Source organism: Patella vulgata, chromosome 6, assembly GCF_932274485.2.
Source record: "Patella vulgata chromosome 6, xgPatVulg1.2, whole genome shotgun sequence".
NCBI classification, from domain to species: Eukaryota; Metazoa; Mollusca; class Gastropoda; family Patellidae; genus Patella; species Patella vulgata.
Window position 1 is genome coordinate 63,165,667 of NC_065884.2, and position 18,160 is coordinate 63,183,826.

Below are 18,160 nucleotides of genomic sequence, written 5' to 3' on the forward strand. Positions count from 1 at the left end.
TGTTATCACGTGGTTATCACAATTGTAGATAATACTGGGTTAGAGGTTAGATCTATTTGATAAGGCCAACTTCATGTTTGGTGAAATATCACGAACCAAATGTTCATCATCGTAGGTCAGTGCTTATGTGGACTTAACCTTTCCCCCATATTCTTAAACCTAACCTACAATCTCGCCAACAATCTCGTGCCCTAACCTTATTTACATCTCAGCGACCTTGACGAAAACTGAGCTGGCCTTAATGAATAGAATTAGCCGGGTTAGAGATACACGCTCTTTAACGAAATAACGAAAAGGGTTTTATGGGTGCGTGTGGTCTAGCGTGTGTTTTAGATCTTAAGGTATATCATTGTGTGGATTGATATCGATCCCTCGGTGTGCCCCCACCCACCTAATCATCTATGCAGGACAGATATCTTTGCAAGGGGCAACGTATAGTAGTTCGAAAAAGATCCCATGGCAGTTGTCATTCGATATTAAGAGTATAGACCATAACGCCGATGTCCGGGCAAAATATCCCTCATAGCACACTGTATGGCCTATGCCCGTCTTCATTAGCCCAGTCGGGACAGAACAGTAGGACGTTAAACCCCATTTTTCCATTTCATTTCGTTATCGATCTCAGGCTTGTACGTGATAAGGAGTAACGCCGACTTATGTCCTCAAACTGCTAAAGATCCCCTACTCACATTATTGAAATAATAACGTAGTTTGTGACGAGTGGACTTCAAACCCCGTTTTCTCCAACATCCTTTGTATCTTTAAATAACCAAGCAATTTATAACACCCACTATAATAGTAGTAGGTTCTTTTAATTAACATATTTAAGAAAAGGTTTACAAATATACAAATTATAAAAATAATAATAATATGAGTACATTTGAATTTAGATTTTACTAAATTTACAACTAAAGGAAAACTAGCATAGGGGCTACAGCGGGAGACTATTTAAATTGGTTTTTACTACTTAGTTCCAAATCAACCTCATTAATAAAAATGAAATATCATATTCGGCTCTAAGAAGATTAACAAGGAGTTAGGGGAGGAAGAGGGGGAGGTGGTGAGATAATTTATGAACGGAATACTAAGGCAATCATGGCCATGATGATACTTCCAAATACTGAAGCAGAAACTCCAACGGCACCTGGAATAAAAGAAATTTTATAATTAAATAAAATGAGAGAGGGAGAGGGGGGGGGGGGAGAGAGAGATGGGGTTTAACGTCCATTCGGAACAAACAAGATAATTTCGGGACTGACATATGGTTCAATTTTTATTTAGCAGTGGGAGGGAACAGGGAGACCCGGAGATAACCCAGGATAATGACTGAGCCACGCTGGGTAAAACGTTGGATCGCTAACCCGGGAGCACCTTCTTGTTCGATCCCGTGTTGGTCGAGAAAGTTCATCGGATAGAAAAGTAGATGGTTCAATTTCATTTCATAGATAAGTACATGTAATTATCCGGTCTTCCGGGTAAAGTAAGGTACGGGCTATCATCATATATATATCAAATTGTATACACGATAAAAAAAATTAACGGGAGCCGCGGTGGCTCAGTGAGTCCCTTGATTGATCTAGGTGTTGGCCGAGAATGTTGAATGGGATTTTCCGGCGTAGTTACCCCTTGTTAGTTGTGCAGGATCGAGGGTCTGGCAATTGATATAACATGTAGTCGTTCGGATGGGACGAAAAACCGATGTCACATTGGCGTGCACGTAAATGATCCCTTGACAGAATTCGAAATAAGAGTGGGCCGTTGTGCTGCTGCCAGGGCAAAATTTCCCTCATATCACAGTGTATGGCGTATGCCCCTCTTCCGAACAGTTGGAGTGGAACAGCAGAACGCTAATCCCCATTTCATTTCATTTCAAAAACATTTAATACATTACTTACTATTGCATCCCTTTGTTTTCTCGGCAAGATAAACCACCTTTTTAGCAGCTGCAATGGTGAGAGATGTGCATAAACCATCTTGTTCCGGTGTCTGTCGCTCTACACATGCTTTCCAATTGGCCACAGCACTGGAAAAATACATTTCATTTCATAATTTCATATCTTTTTTCACATTTCTTTACTTATTTGAGAGAACCGAGTCGACTGACTATTTTGTTAATACACTGGGTTATAGACCGTTCCGGATTAAATTTTCAGTGTGGACGGAGTAGAGTCTATTGGGTCTTTCAAGGGTTGAGACGGATAACAAGACGCACAAGCCAGGACAGTGAAAACCATAGGATGTTAAACCCAATTTCACTTTATTTCAGGACAGTACTTCAAGTCGTCCAGGCGTGGGGGAAACCGAAAGTCTTCTGTATCATGACGAATCCCTTGATACCAAGTGTCACGGAAACGTTTCTTCGCTATATATTATACACAAGCATACAGAATAAAATTAATATTTTCTCATTGCTCATTGAAACATATTAAATTATACAAGTAGTACCAAAGCAAATGAATGGATGGAATAATGAAGGGTGGGGTATTTTGTTTTTGTTGTCAATTTTAGATAATTAGGTGAATTATTTTTAAGATCATATTATTCAAATTTTTCTTCCCTGTAAGGGAAATTGTGTCCTATTAAGCCGGAAGTGACGATAACACAGTGAGTAAGACGTTGGCTCACTAACCTGGAGGTCACATATTCGTTGGCCGAGAAAGTTCATCGTGATCCCCCCCCCCTTCCCTACCCTTTTTGGTGCGGAACGGAGAGCAAGGCAAAGGACAGTATCTGGTCGTTGGGATAGGACATATAAAACCGAGGTTCCGTGTACACATTTGCGACATAATTTGCAAGGAACATTAATTTATCTTGCAATATTCTATTGGTTTAAACCAGAATGTTTCCACCAGAATGATGACAGCAGAGTTTGATCCTGAATCAGATGGACGCGAATTTATCTCATATACGACTCCATAATCATTATCCCAGTTGCGTCCGGAAAGTGGGCCTTAAGTGGCAATAAAATGAGACAATCAGAATATTATATTGCTCATCTCATTGAACCTAATGGTCTTCCGTACCTAGTTGATAATCAGAAAATGAACGGAGGATGTTTCAGGTGTTGAATCGAAAAAGATGCTTTGATGATAATACTCACATGCAATCGGCTTCTTTTGAATTCGAGTATGTATTCTGACAATCTATTAAATGGCATTCATTAGCAGCATAGGCTACACCTGGAATAATAATAAATATATATATGTTATAATAAATACCTGAAGAGCAACTTCGGTTGTGAAAATGTTAGCACAAATTATGTAGTTCATTTCACCAACATAAATTTTACTTATATATATATATATATTTATATAGGCAATATCGCGATTTTTTCGATCAGCCTCAACACCAAGATAGTTAGCGCTTCGGGGCTGATCGAGTGTAATCTGCACCAGACTATCAATAAACATTTTTTGTTCAGACAAAAAAGCACAAAAACAAAATATTCTCCAAAAACAGAGGTTAGATACCGTCTTGGCCTCGATGATCGTGGAGAGAAATGAGTTACCATTTACTATCGACGACTGACGGCGTGAAATAAATCGATAAGGGTGGCTAAGTGGGTAAGATGCTGGCTCGCTAGCCTGGAGGTCGCAGGTTCGATCCCGGTGTTGGCCGAGAAAGTTAGTCGGGGTTTTCAGGCGTGGTTTCACCTTGTCGATGGTGCACGACGGAGGGCCCGGTTAGGATGAAAAATCGAGGTCCCGTGTACACAATGGCGTTCGATATAAGAGTAGGCCGTAGGGCCGTTCTCCAGGCAAAATTTCCCTGTATGACGTATGCCCGTCTTCATTAGCCCAGTCGGAGCAGAACAGTGGGACGTTAAACCCCATTTCATTTCATTTTAAATCGATAAACGTGAAGCAATTCGTGATTGGGGGGGGGGGGCTTCCATCCTAGGTCCTTATAGGCGTGGGTCCAGGGGCCGCAATAACCTGGAGAAAAGAGTACTTGCAGCCAAATTATAGCCCCCCCCCCTCCGCCGGGCCTGTGATTGGTTGATTTTAAAACGTATTGGAATAAATGCTTGCTATAGCAAGACTACATTATATTATGTGTCAAGATTTGCGATTTATTCTGGAATGACTGTGTAATATTATGTTTCAAAATCTGTGATTCATTCTAGAATAGCGGGACTTTAAACGAACGGAACCACTAACTAACTTGTCACATTGTTGGTTGGTTGTTTTAACATGTTTAGATCAAACATTATATCTCCAAGAATTAGGTCAGGGGGAAATGTTTTGGGAGTTTACACATATTTTATTGTAAATAATTTACAAAGGGACCATGTTTTGGTGACATGAGACAAGTCGTGTCGTTTGTTTACGTGCCTGACCTATATTTTGCTACATTACAAGATAATTGGGAGAGGTAAAACCTGAACATAGAGAGATAGAATTCTCTTGTCAACCATATGTTATTTCTGGTTTTTCGTGTGACACACTGGTTTCTTTTTAAACTACAAGAAAGACTTTGTCTTCACCTTTGATATATAGAAAGATAAAATAGACGTAGACATTTGTTTAGAAATGAAATGAAATATGTTTTGTTTACGTCTTAGTACTCTTACTTTTATACGCCGACAGGGAGTGGGCTAATGAAGACAGTCATACGTAATGCAGTGTGTTATGAGGGAAATCTTGCCCGGACAGCGGCGCTACGTTCTACTCTTATTTCGCATTTTACAGGCCAATGTGCACAGGACCTCGGTTTTCGTCCCATCCGAACGACTAGGCAGCTGTCCTTATCAGTCCTACGTCCTGCATCTCTGATAGGGGACAATAACACTGGAAAATCCCGAGGAACCATTTGGGCCATCATCGGGAGTGAACCCGAGACCTACGGCTATAGCGAACCGACGACTTACTCACCGAGCCACGACGGCTCTCTACCGTAGTTATAATCTGATGATTATTCATGAATGACGGTATCGACACTTATAACCCATACTCCTACCCACACTTGTCTATGGGAATACAGCACCGATTGGTGTATTTCGATAGACTACATATGAAACTAACTTCTAAGATTAATTTTATTCACTATTGAACCACCCAACATTTGTATGTCGGTGATGAAGAGCGCCGCCGAGATAACGAAATAATCTATTTATAGGAACACATTTATAACAAAATGGAAGAAATATGTAAATATTTGAAAGTGCCTAAAGGGAAGTTTATATTAACTATAAACGCGATGTGTGATAGAAAGCGTTCCACCCAAAGCGAAATTGGTAGAGGATAGAGCCGGTTACACAAACGAGAATTAACATTAAAGTCAATGAATAAGTCCAAGGTGATCAGTGGCCATATTGTATAGTCTCGTTAATCCAGCCCACTCGTTGCCGGGGGGTTATATGTCAATATTGTCATCAGATATGTCAATATTATGGTGATTAGACGTCAACTTTTTTTTTGGTGTAACGTGACCTCAGGCAATCGATACAATAACCATACTAGTCATAAAACATTTGACAACGCCTACATATATTTTACATACCAGGAATTTGATCAGAAGGGGGTCGGGGTGGAGAGTACGTCCAGTTTGGAGTAAGATCTGGAGCATTACCGAAGAAAGTGATAAAATCAGAAGCTCTGAGACAATATTTCTGCTCATTAAGGGGGCATACTACGACGGCCCATTAGTGCCAAACAAAATCAAAAATATTAATCCGTTTGAATGATATTAACTCGTTCTAACGAGATACTAACCCGTTCAAACGAGATACTAACTCGTTCAAACGAGATAATTAATTCGTTCAAATGAGATACTAACTCGTTCAAATGAGATACTAACTCGTTCAAACGAGATACTAACTCGTTCAAACCAAAATGTCATCCTCGATCCCCAGTGGTTTCGTTCTGTTCTACTCCGTCCTCGGTATCAGTGGAGTGAAACCACTGGGGATACTGAGGATGCGAAAACGTGGGCAATGCTTGTTTGTTAAATATGCTCTGCGCAAAATATGTTTTGTTTTTTGCTTTGGTCGAACTATTCCCTATTAATTTTATTAATGTTTCCAGAATGCCTACAATTTTGTAGAAGCTGTTATAATCCAAAATACACAAACAGAAACAGAGATATGTTTACTACATAGAAAGACGGTTATTTCCCGGCTGTGTCCTCCGACTGCTAAAGACCCCTGGAGGGAAGCAAATAAATACAGTAAAAGATACGATATGTTAGTCAAGACAATACCTGTATGGCCGTGTTCATGGTCCTGTAGCAAATGTCTGCATCAATTGGGCTAATGACACAATGTGCTATGAGTCAAATTAAGGCCAACTGCAGATTTGGTCAAAGGTCACGAGATGTAAACAGGGCTAGCGTTAACCCTAAACATAAACCTAACCCTAGCCCTAACCCTGACCTTAACCCACAATCGGGTCAACAATCACGTGTTTACATCTGTTTACATCTCAAAACGATAACAAGAGGTTGCCATGCAAGGTACGCCCACATTTTGCAGGAGATGGACTGGGAACAAGCAAAAAATGTGATTTTCATACAATAAGGAGCCATAATACAGGATGTAACGGTTCGATATGCGTTAGTATAAAACTGTGGAGGTATAAAAATTACAACCATTTATCAACCAGGACCCAGTTTCTAGAAATCTTAACTAAAGATAAAATCCAAATTTTAGTAGATACTTCAATTTTGATTGGCTAAGCACTAAAATCGATCTAATATTATCCAATCAAATTACTATCGATATTTCATTGTTCAAAGAACAAGCAGGCCCACAAGTCGCTCGGGGTCGAAATGGCGGATCCTACAGTCTTTTGAAGAACGCTGCCCAAACGTCTGCACAAAGAAGACTTAGAACAATAAAAAGATTAGCATCAGATAATGCAAATGTTGACATGAGTACACAACTATCAGCAACCCGAGCAGTCATTATTAGAAAGTAATTTCTAAAATGTGACTAATAATGAAACTATTATTTTTCACCTATAGCTAATTAATCAATGTGTCAACAAAAACTGATGATACATTGACAGCAAATACATCACAAATAATATGTCATAGGATGACACTGATACATGACATTAATACAGTGATTCTCAACTAGTGGGCCTGACAAGGACAGCTGTCTAGTCCTTCGGATGAGACGAAAAACCGAGGTCCCGTGTATACATTGGAATGCACGTAAAAGATCCCTTGGCAGTTGTAATTCGATATAAGAATAGGCGATAGTGCCGCTGCCCGGGCAAAATTTCCCTCATAGCACACTGTATGGCGTATGCCCTTCTTCATTACCCCAGCATAGGAGCAGAACAGTAGGACGTTAAACCCCATTTCATTTCATTTCATTTCTCAACTAGTGTGCCGCGAAATTTTTAACGGCACACTAAGAAAATGCGAAAAACCACGTGATCCCAATTGAGTATTCACTGGTGTCAACTGATAAGTTCATAGCTGTGTTTTTCTTTATTTAGTTTGAGTCATTCTATGTGTCTATGACTAGTCTCTGTCTACGGTTGTATGCCGTCTAACTTACTATGTTTTTATTTTGAAAAATTCAATTATTTTTCATATATATTTAGCCAGGTGTGCCGCTATTTTCTCATGTGTTCCAAAGGTGTGCCGTTGGCAAAAAATGGTTGAGAACCACTGCATTAATACATACCTGATAAATGGAATGAAATCAAATGCCAGAATTACATTAGTTTATACACAGTTACCCGAGTAGTGGACTGAAATAATATTCGTCATCTACTTCTCACCACCAGCCGGGATAATAATAACAGGTATACGCCGTGCATGTGCTATGGGGGTAATTTTGCCTGGGCACTGGCGATTCCGTCTACTCTTCATAGAATTCCAACTATCAAGGGTTCTTTTACGTGCGCGCCAACGGCCTATCCGAACAACTTGATGATGTTCCATGGTTGGCCGACCTGAACAATCCGCACGCCGGGATGGAACCCAGGAAGCCCTGGTTAGTGAGCCAGCGCCTTATTCACTGAGCCACTTTAAACACGCAACAGTTGGAATTCGGGAATAATTTAACGGAAACGCCGATGCCATACGCATGCGTTAAGATATTATCAAAATGAAAACGACGAGAATATCATCTTGAAAATGTTGAATGTTGCTAAACCAGTAATTGTTAGTCCATGTAACCAATTTAGTGTATTATAGCTTTCATATATTCAACCCTCATAATATTGTAGTTTGTAAGAGATTAAAAATTGCACGATCGGCGTCTTTATTGTACTTAAAAAATAATAACACCCTTCACAGTTTGGTGCATTTTTGAATCAACTGGTCTATTGCCAAATTCATTAAACTTATTTAAAATACAGATGTGACGTCATCCTTTGATGTTGGAGTATACCATTATTTCAAATAATCGTACGGGCAATGTGCCAAGCGTAACTTGGTAAAATATTGAACTCGAGTGACGTATTTCATTGCAAAGCACGTGCAAGTGTCTGTATTTTAAGTTGTTTAATGGTCTCGAGCTTAAGACATTGCGTAATATATTGTAAAAACATGTTACAATATATTACTTAATATCTCGCTCTCGACCATTAAACAATACATAACATATATTTAATTCCAAGCCTATAATGACCTAACCCAGCAAAACAAATGTAACTGTTTTCTTTGCTACTTGTTTGAAAATTCCCAACATCCATAATAAAACGACAGTTTGACATGCCATCCGACGGACTAGGCGCTTTTCCTTGCCAGGCCGATTTTACCGAACCTTTGTTTATAAATTAATCCCCTAAGCGTATTCCGTGTGGGATTGGGTGGCCGAATGGATAAAACCTATGGGTATAAAAACAAATATGAATGTAATATGAATGTATATAAAGTGATTCATTAAAGTAATTTCTAATCAATTATATTCGGTGAAATACAAACTGCCCAAATTTAACAACAGTCGTTTACGCCTGTATAGTCCATTTTACACGTTTTCTTTTTTAATTATTTTTTGGCTGTTTGTGAACCAGTCATTACTAATTACTTCCACATTATCTTGTAAGATATGTTTGTCTTTGTTCATTACAAATGGCGCCAGAACCATAGATTACACGACTCGTGCACTGATTATAAAATGCTCATCGTGTCTTAAATATTGGATATTAGGATTCCATACTTTCAATATTGATTGAAATGGGATAATATTAAATCTTTATTCGTGTTTTTAATTTCAAAATATTGAGATAGAGGTTCAGCCCCTTTAACCGGCTTCTGGATATATTCTCTCGTCAAGCTAATTGTTTTGTTTTACTGTATATGTAACAAGTTCAAGATGTTGCCCATTATAGCATATACCAGGTTTTTTTTATATCCCAGTACGCTACAAGATGAGTCAATGAACTCAAATTATAACTAAAATGCGCATTGGTTACTTGTCTGGCACTTGTCCAAAATTTATAGACTTTTCGAGTATAACCGCTCATAAGACACGGTTTTATGAATATTGTGTGTGTATAGTTTGGAAATTAGCCCAATTTTTCTTAATATAAATGTAAAAGCAAAACTTTTCATTTATATATCGTTTACACTGAGTGTTATTTTTAATTATTTTTTTAACGACAAACAGTTTTATGGACATCGTTTGGAAATTAGCCCAAATTTTTCTTAAAGATACATTATGTAAGATTTAGATAAAGAGCTGGCCATTCTTGCTATAATAGTTCGAAAATTGATAATGTAAAATGAATAATTTGAAAATTTCATTCGAATTACTCTATAGCGAGCCAAGATATTAGCCTTCGAAGGTTTGACAAGACGTGTGCTAAGTCTCGCTCCTCCATTTTTAGCTTAAATCAAAATATGGCTAATCTGTTCTAATCTATTTAATATCGGAGAAATCAGATGCCACCGAGAGTTGATTATGGCCTGGATAAGTTAATTAATGTTTAATTTATAATTTAGATAACATTTCAGTTCTAAAGAAAGACCTGCAATAGGCAGATTTAGCTCTTGCATAATGTATGTTTAATGTACATTTAAAAGATAAACTATTGATTTATGTAACGTTTATACTGAATGTTTGTAAATTGTTACTGACTTACTCGTGCTTAGAATTCACATTATGTAATCTATTAAAATGTATTTGGATTATGAATTGACGTAAAGAGACAGACTTTGCGTAAAATGATATAAGGTTTGAATCTATTTGATTGTTTAATGCGATTGACTGTAGTAGTAACTTTCAAGTTGTTATTAAAGGATCGTCGGGGGGGGGGGGGGGTAGTAGAGACCGAGGGCCTAGTCTTTTGGATGGGACAAAAGAACCGGGTTCCCTTTGGACACAATTGAAAGCACATTACCCATCTCCCTTACTATTGGAAATAGTAGGCTGTAGCCCCGCTACGTGAGGACAATTTCGACCGCATTAGCTAGGTTGGTGCAAAAATGTAAAGCGTTTCGGGAGCCGCAGGGGCATTCTGCACACAGCGATTCATCTACTTCATACATCGAGAATAGACATTAGATCTCTGTCCGAAATGGCCGCCATATCCAAATATTAGTATACTGTTTGTAATGCATAAATATTTAACAAAATTCTGGAAGTATACGTACTGTTTTCGACTAAAATCGTCGATAGGACTTAAAAAATTTTTTTATGTCGGTCAACTATAGCTTAGTGTAAATAGGCAGCCTAAGTTTAGTGTGCCGCAGTGGTTAGCTAACCAGGAAATCCCGGGTTCGATCCTTTGTTTTTTTGCCGATTTTCCGGCGGGATTGCCAAGGAACAGGGTCTAGTCCTTCGTACGGGACGGCAAACCGCAGTCCCGTGTACACGTAGGGTGCACGTAAAGTAACCCTTCACAATTGAATTTCATAATTAGAGTAGACCCTAGAGCCATTGCCGGGTAAAAGTAGCCTCATATCACACTTCATAGTTCATTCCAGTCTTCATTAGCCCAGTCGGTGCAGAAAAAAGTAGGCCGTTAAACCCCATTTAATTTAACTTCATGTCATTAAAACCATCATTGTAATTTGATTTTTTTATGTTGTAAAACTGTATTTATGTTTTAATGGTATATTAATCGACAGTATGACCTGAATAACCTTCAGGCGAGGAAGTAGATAATTTGATATATACACCATCAATAGTCTGTCACTTCTAAAGGTTAGTTAATAGTCCTGTTTAAAGCAGCAATTCTGTTCAAATATATCAACTAAAACCTTGGCATGGATTCATGCTATATTATAACCGCCTAGAGACCTCGACATTTCTCAAAAACAACTTTTTAAAACTCGCATTTTTTTAAATATAGTCGAGAGATAAACAATATACGCTATTCGAAAATATTACAAGTACTGGAGTTTAAACTTTATAAGCTTTAAAATCTTTTTGAGCCTTAAATACCCTCACATTGCATATTATAAACAACGTTTAAAAACTCGAATTAGTTGGCCACCAGAATTACGTTTGTTTAGCGTATAAGTGATGTTATAGAGAGTTGCACAATTGACATTAATGCAGAGTTTTGGACCTCCACATTTCTCTAAGACAATGTTTGAAAACTCTAATTCTCTCTCTCTCTCTCTTCTCTCTCTCTCTCTCTCTCTCACGAATTGTTCCGACTTACACCTCATCATTGCCACTTTAACATGTGGTTTATCATTCATGCTCTAATATTAACATTCCAACCGGTGTAGCAAATATAGCTACCAAATTTTCAATCAGACATACCTGGCTAGGTTTCTCTCGTGAATAAATTAAAAATGGCCGTAGATAAAAACTTATTAGATTAAACCTATCCTATTGCTACAAACTGTTTTATATATACGTATGTATATGTAATTTTATGCTGCTCCACGTGGGCGTTATTTTTTGCAATAAATGTATTTATATTTCTGCCTGTGCTAGAGGTCTGCAAAAGTTCTTGAACTAGACCCGATGTTTTTAATGAATGTTTTGTAAGAAGACAACCCGTTTTCATCGAAAATTTTACCTCTGAAGATAAAACCGAGAGTACGTTCAACTGTCGATATAGTAGTCGTCCGGATGGGACGAAAAACGGAGGTCCCGTGTACACGTAAAATAATCCTTGACAGTTGAAATTCAAAATAAGAGTAGTCCATATAGCGCCGTTGTCCGGGAAAAATTCCCTCATAGCCCAATATATTTATCTCTGAAGATAAAACCGAGAGTAAGTTTAACTCTCAATACAGTAGTCGTTCGGATGGGACGAAAAACCAAGGTCTCGTGTACACGTAAAAGAAACCTTGGCAGCTGAAAATTCGAAATAAGACTAGTCCATAGCGCCGTTGTCCGGGTAAAAATTCCCCTATAGCCCACTGTATGGCGTATGCCCGTCTTTAGACCAGTAGGAAATGAAAATGAAATGAAATGAAATTGGGTTTAACGTCCTACTGTTTTGCTCCGAACTGTTCATACGCCATATACAGTGTGCTATGAGGGAAATTTTGCCCGTAGCGGCACTACGGCCTACTAGTATATCGAATTCCAACTGCCAAGGGATCTTTTACGTGCACGCCAATGTGTACACGGGACCTCGGTTTTTCGTCCCATCCGAACGACTAGACAACTGTCCTTGTCAGCCCCTCCGTCCTGCATCACTGACAAGGGACAACCACGCCGGATGAACTTTCTCGGCCAATGCAGGGATCGAACACCCGACCCCTAAGCTAGCGAGCCAGCGCCTTACCAACTTAGCCACCGTGATCCCCTAGACCAGTAGGAGCAGAACAGTAGGACGTTAACCCCCATTTCAGTTCATTTCTGTCGATACAGTAAACCCAAAGTTAATCACAAAGAGTTTGTCCCATCATTATCGAACCCAATAACTTTCAATACCTTTACCAGTAGTTTAAAGTGAAATGAAATGGAGTTTAACGTCCTACTGTTCTGCTCCGACTGGGCTAATGAAGACGGGCATACGCCATACAGTGTGCTATGAGGGAAATTTTGCCCGGGCAGCGGCACTATCGCCTACTCTTATATCGAATTCCAACTGCCAAGGGATCTTTTACGTGCATTCCAATGGATTAAAATCGCATTATAAAATAGAAATGATAATAGACTATTGTTACCAGCCAATCTTTAAAGTAGCTAAGTCTCTAACGCATTATCATCCAAAGTCTTCGACAATGAAAACACGAATTATTTATCAATTTAAATCAAGATTGATGTTGTGATCTTACCGAGAAAAGATGGGCTTCTGATATCCAACATTTAAGACAAAATAAACATTTTAGCATTGGTGCACGAGGCTAGACATATTCCACAAGTCATGTCAAACGGGGATGTCATATTCTTATCTGGAGAGCATGCATAATAAGTACTCTCGGTATAGACTGGAATAACCAGACGCTAAAGATTGCCATTCGATTGAGATTTCTGGCGTATTTCGCTGAACATAACTGATTAGAAATTATAGTAAAAACAGAGACAATTGAATGTAAATCAGTTTATATACATTCATATTACATTATTATAATGCGTTGCAACCCATTTGTGTCAATTTCTAGGTCCCAAATATTAGCGATTTAGCTCCTTTAATAAACTCAGCAAGTAGGGTCAAAAATGAGAATCGGTCGATAAGTGTAATCTGCTAAGAGTACGAGTACGGATCAAGAATGGTACATGTAATTAAGCTAATGGGCAGCCATTGCTACTGGCCTGGATCTAACAGATTGTTAATACAGCTCACGTAATACACACATTGTTTCTACACACTACAGCATCCACTACGATACAAAATAAACAAAACGTTTGTTAGACAAAATATGACCTTTACGGTTTGGTCGAAAACAGTTTTGACTTCGTTATAAAAAGGATCAATTTGTAGTAACAATATTTTTCAGGATTATTTCCTCTTGTTAGAGGCGCAGGGTCGAGGACATGGGGGGGGGGAGGATGAAATGAAATGGGGTTTAACGTCCTACTGTTCTGCTCCTAGACTGGGCTAATGAAGACGGGCATACGCCATACAGTGTGCTATGAGGATTTTTTTTGCCCGGGCAGCGGCGCTACGGCCTACTCTTATATCGAATTCCAACTGCCAAGGGATCTTTTACGTGCACGCCAATGTGTACACGGGACCTCAGGATTTCGTCGCATCCGAACGACTAGACAACTGTCATTGTCAGCCCCTCCAACCAGCATCTTTGACATGGGGGAACGACGCCGGAAAATCTGGATGAACTTTCTCGGCCAATGTAGGGATCTAACACCCGACCTCTGGGCTAGCGAGCCAGCGTCTTACCCACTTAGCCACCGTGACCCCCACCTGTATATCGCATGTAGTAAATAAGCTAAAATGTTAGAAAACACTGAAATCCTGCAAACTATTTTAATTTGTAATAAAATACAGGTTTCTCATCTGACAGTTATTGCTTTGCAAAGTATAACATTGTAAACGTTGACTCTCTAAAACAAATACCATTCCAATAATGTATAAATATATTCGATATCCTCTGTAAAAGAGATGTGGCCAGAATAAAACCGTGTATTATCTGACTGAATCCGTGCCTGGAGATTATAAATTTGTGTTCTGGATATTAAAATTCTAAATAATAGATTTGTATACATTTTAGCGTGGTTTAAACCGCGATAAAAACGATATTGATCCGATTGAATCAAAGCCGGGGTATTATAAATTTGTGTAAAATGTTAATAATAAATTTGCATACACTTTAGCGTAAATTAAACCGCAAAAATAAAATAAGATACTGGTCCGACTGAATCAAAGATGGGGATTAAAAAATTGCGTAAACTGTTAATAATGATTTGCAAAGATTTTAGTGAAAATAGTGCCCTACAAAATACAAATGCCACACATAAACAGGTGAAACGTGCATGTAAATAAACAAAACTGCTTACCAATAACTAAGACGAGAGCGATAAAAACCTTCATGATGATTTGAGTACGAAACTGTGGCTGTTGATATGTCCGTGCTAAAATGCGAAATGGTGAGCTGACAAGGCGTGTACAGTCTTTTTACACAACCGACCAGGATCCTGCTACGTCATTTATAGAAACAGTCGATGTAGCGGTTTTGTGGTTATAGATAAACCGGGGAAGCCCGAGACAGTAATAGTGTTGTGTGTGGGTGGGTGGGTGTGTGTTTGTGTGTGTGTGAGAGAGAGAGAGAGAGAGAGAGAGAGAGATGGGTTTAACGTCCACTTGACACAAACTAGGTTATTTCGGGACTAACATATGGTTCAATTTTATTTCAATAATTCGCTTTCGCGTATGGGAGAAAACCGGATGAATCGAAAAAATCCCACGAGGTTGGACAGTTGACCCTACTCTTTGTCACATACAACCGGGGAATCGAAACCACGTCAATTGACTCAATGACAGACCTTACGATACAGCGCGTACTAACCATTCCCTCCCACCCCGTCTCTCCAATACAGTAGTGAGTGTTGTACGGGAGAGATGCTAATTGTTGTAGGCCGGTTGGGGAGGTTCGGGAATTTCAAGAGTTCACCATGGTCGCTTTAAATAATTGAGTATTTTGGGGAATACTAACACTGAACTTGGATCCAATTTACCCTTTACCCCTTTTATAAGAGTCAGGGTTAGAGTTAGTATTCCCCAAAATACTCATTTATATAAAGCGGCTATTGTGGACTACGGAAATTCCCGAACCTCTCCAACCGGCCTACAATTAGCATCTCCCATGTTGTAGAGCCTCGGAGATATATAATGCGGGGAAGTCTGGCACAGTTGTAAGTGTTTGTATAGACTCTGAGAAGCTGGGTACAGTAGTGAGTGTGTGTTTTGGTGATTAGAGATAAACTGGGGATGCTTGGTGCAGTAGTAAGTGGGTATTTGGATAGATAGAAGGTTGGTCAACGTACAGTATTTGTACACTGAACAGCCTCAGTTATAGATAAACCGGGGATGTCTGGTACAATAGTAAGTGGGTGTAGATTCATTACTGGTGATAGTTGTTTTTCATAATACCATACAATATACAAAAGTATACACAAGAGTACGAAAATTATACACGAGCACAAATTCAAAGCACTCCCGTCACTCACATAACCGGACAATAAGAACATGGACACATATTTTATAATCATATCGCCAACTGTAGATCACACTACATGTTGTATATATGCAAGCCATGTGTACGATTACGGATTGGTATATAATAAGGTCAGGAGCTTAACCACATGTATTTTCCTGTGGTTTACTTTTTCGTCTATAAATGGAGAAGAGGGGTCAAATTTTGGGTAATACTGATGATATTACAACGTAGGGATAGGGGTGTAATGTATCTTTCTGCAGAGCAATCAATGTGTCGGAAGTGACATTTTGAACCCAGTCAACATCAAATCCTCGTAGCAAAGAATCTAAACGGTCAACCTCCTACGACATTAAGATGAGGAATTTGCAAAATGCGGTCCCCTATGTTCCTATTAAGATTGGAACCAACGGAATGTTGATCAAAAAGCTATAACCTGTGATGTTACAGCCATTTAACATTGAAGTCACTGTGCAAATAACTGAGTCCTGATGTTCAATGCCAGTGGAAACGCTGATAGGCAAGCATGTTGGAGTTATTTCCCTTTTTACAAAAACGAATACCTGGTTATTTCAGGTGGTTTTAGGTTCGAACAAGTGGCATAAATAAGATGAGTGTTGGATATTAAATCCTGTGTTACACCTTTGGGTGTCAGGTTTTTTTTAAGTCTTATTTTTGATTTTTGTTTATGTTTGAACCGGAAACGCCAAGCAACTGCCACGAATATCTAAAACTGGCCAGAGAGAGAGAGAGAGAGAGAGTCAAATATAGGGGCATCGGAAATGGAATGAAATGAAATGGGGTTTAACGTCCTACTGTTCTGCTCCTATACTGGGCTAATGAAGACGGGCATACGCCATACAGTGTGCTATGAGGGAAATTTTGCCCGGGCAGCGGCACTATCGCCTACTCTTATATCGAATTCCAACTGCCAGGGGATCTTTTACGTGCATTCTAATGTATACACGGGACCTCGGTTTTTCGTCTCATCCGAAGGACGAGAGAGATAGAGAGAGAGTTTACCGTCCACTCGACACAAACTAGGTCATTTCGGGACTAACATATGGTTCAATTTTATTTCCATAAATCGCTTGCGCGGCGGGGTCTTTAGCAGTGGGAGGACCCAGAGAAAACCCACGAGGTTGGACAGGCGATCCTACTCCTTGTCACATATTCGATTTTGTCGAAACTTAAAATATAGGTCTATCTCCGAAGGATCTCGATTCTTTTCGATATTGGCATATATCCGACCATATGGCCCCCGATTGTACGAAAAATCACGTTTCTAGCTTGTGGGCACTCTAGATTTGATTTTGATGAAACTTGAAATGCATGTTTATAACCCAAATATCTTGGTTCCTTTCAAAACACGCGAATATTGGATCGTAACTTGCTGAATTATGGCCCTTGATTGTACGAAAAATCACGTTTTCAGTTTATGGTCACTCTAGAGCTAACAATGTTTATCAGATTGAAAAAAAAACGTTTGAATATTTTACACCGTTCATGAAGGTAGTGCCAGTTATAAATAGACAATTTTCCTTTAATTTTTTTCTCCCCTTTTCCTGCATTTATTGATTGACTTTTTGGTCTAGAACTAATGAAAAGGGACCAAATTTGCAATTTCATAGCAGTTTTGGGTAATATTAATGATATTACAACGGACGGATAGATGGTGTAAAGTGTCTTTCTGCACAGCAATCATTGTGTCGGAGGTGACATCTTGACCCCAGTCGACATCAAATCCTCGTAGCAAAAAATCTATAAGGTCAACACTCTACAAAATTATGATGAGGAGATTGCCAAATGCCGTTCCCTGTGTGCATATAAAGATTGGAACCAATGGAATGTTGAGCAAAAAGCTACAGCCTGTGATGTTACAGCCATTTAATATTGAAGTCAATGGGCAAATAATTGCTAGTCTGAGCCAATTCGGTTTTGTTTGAGTTATCTCCCTTTAGTAAAATGAATAACCACAGTTCACTTTTGATTTCGATATTGACCTCTTAATGGTAATTCTCATCTCTTTGGCGGCGGCCAACCTGGCAACGACTTGCCAAAAAGCATGTATAAAGTTCACCACTTTACCATTCACTCCACATTTTAACGTGAAACGAAAAGATATGGGGTTTGACACCACTAATGTTCAGGTTTCATATTACCCGAATATACT

The 18,160-nt window shown here is 39.0% G+C and overlaps 1 long non-coding RNA gene across 1 annotated transcript; it reads right to left on the reverse strand.

Moving 5' to 3' along the window:
• Positions 1 to 774: 774 nt before the first annotated feature.
• On the reverse strand, positions 775 to 14,988 carry LOC126825689 (uncharacterized). The gene is made up of 4 exons (XR_007682113.2): positions 14,831 to 14,988; positions 3,101 to 3,179; positions 1,896 to 2,023; positions 775 to 1,144 (listed from the first exon to the last, which is right to left on the reverse strand). It is a non-coding gene; the product is annotated as an uncharacterized LOC126825689 (long non-coding RNA).
• Positions 14,989 to 18,160: the final 3,172 nt, after the last annotated feature.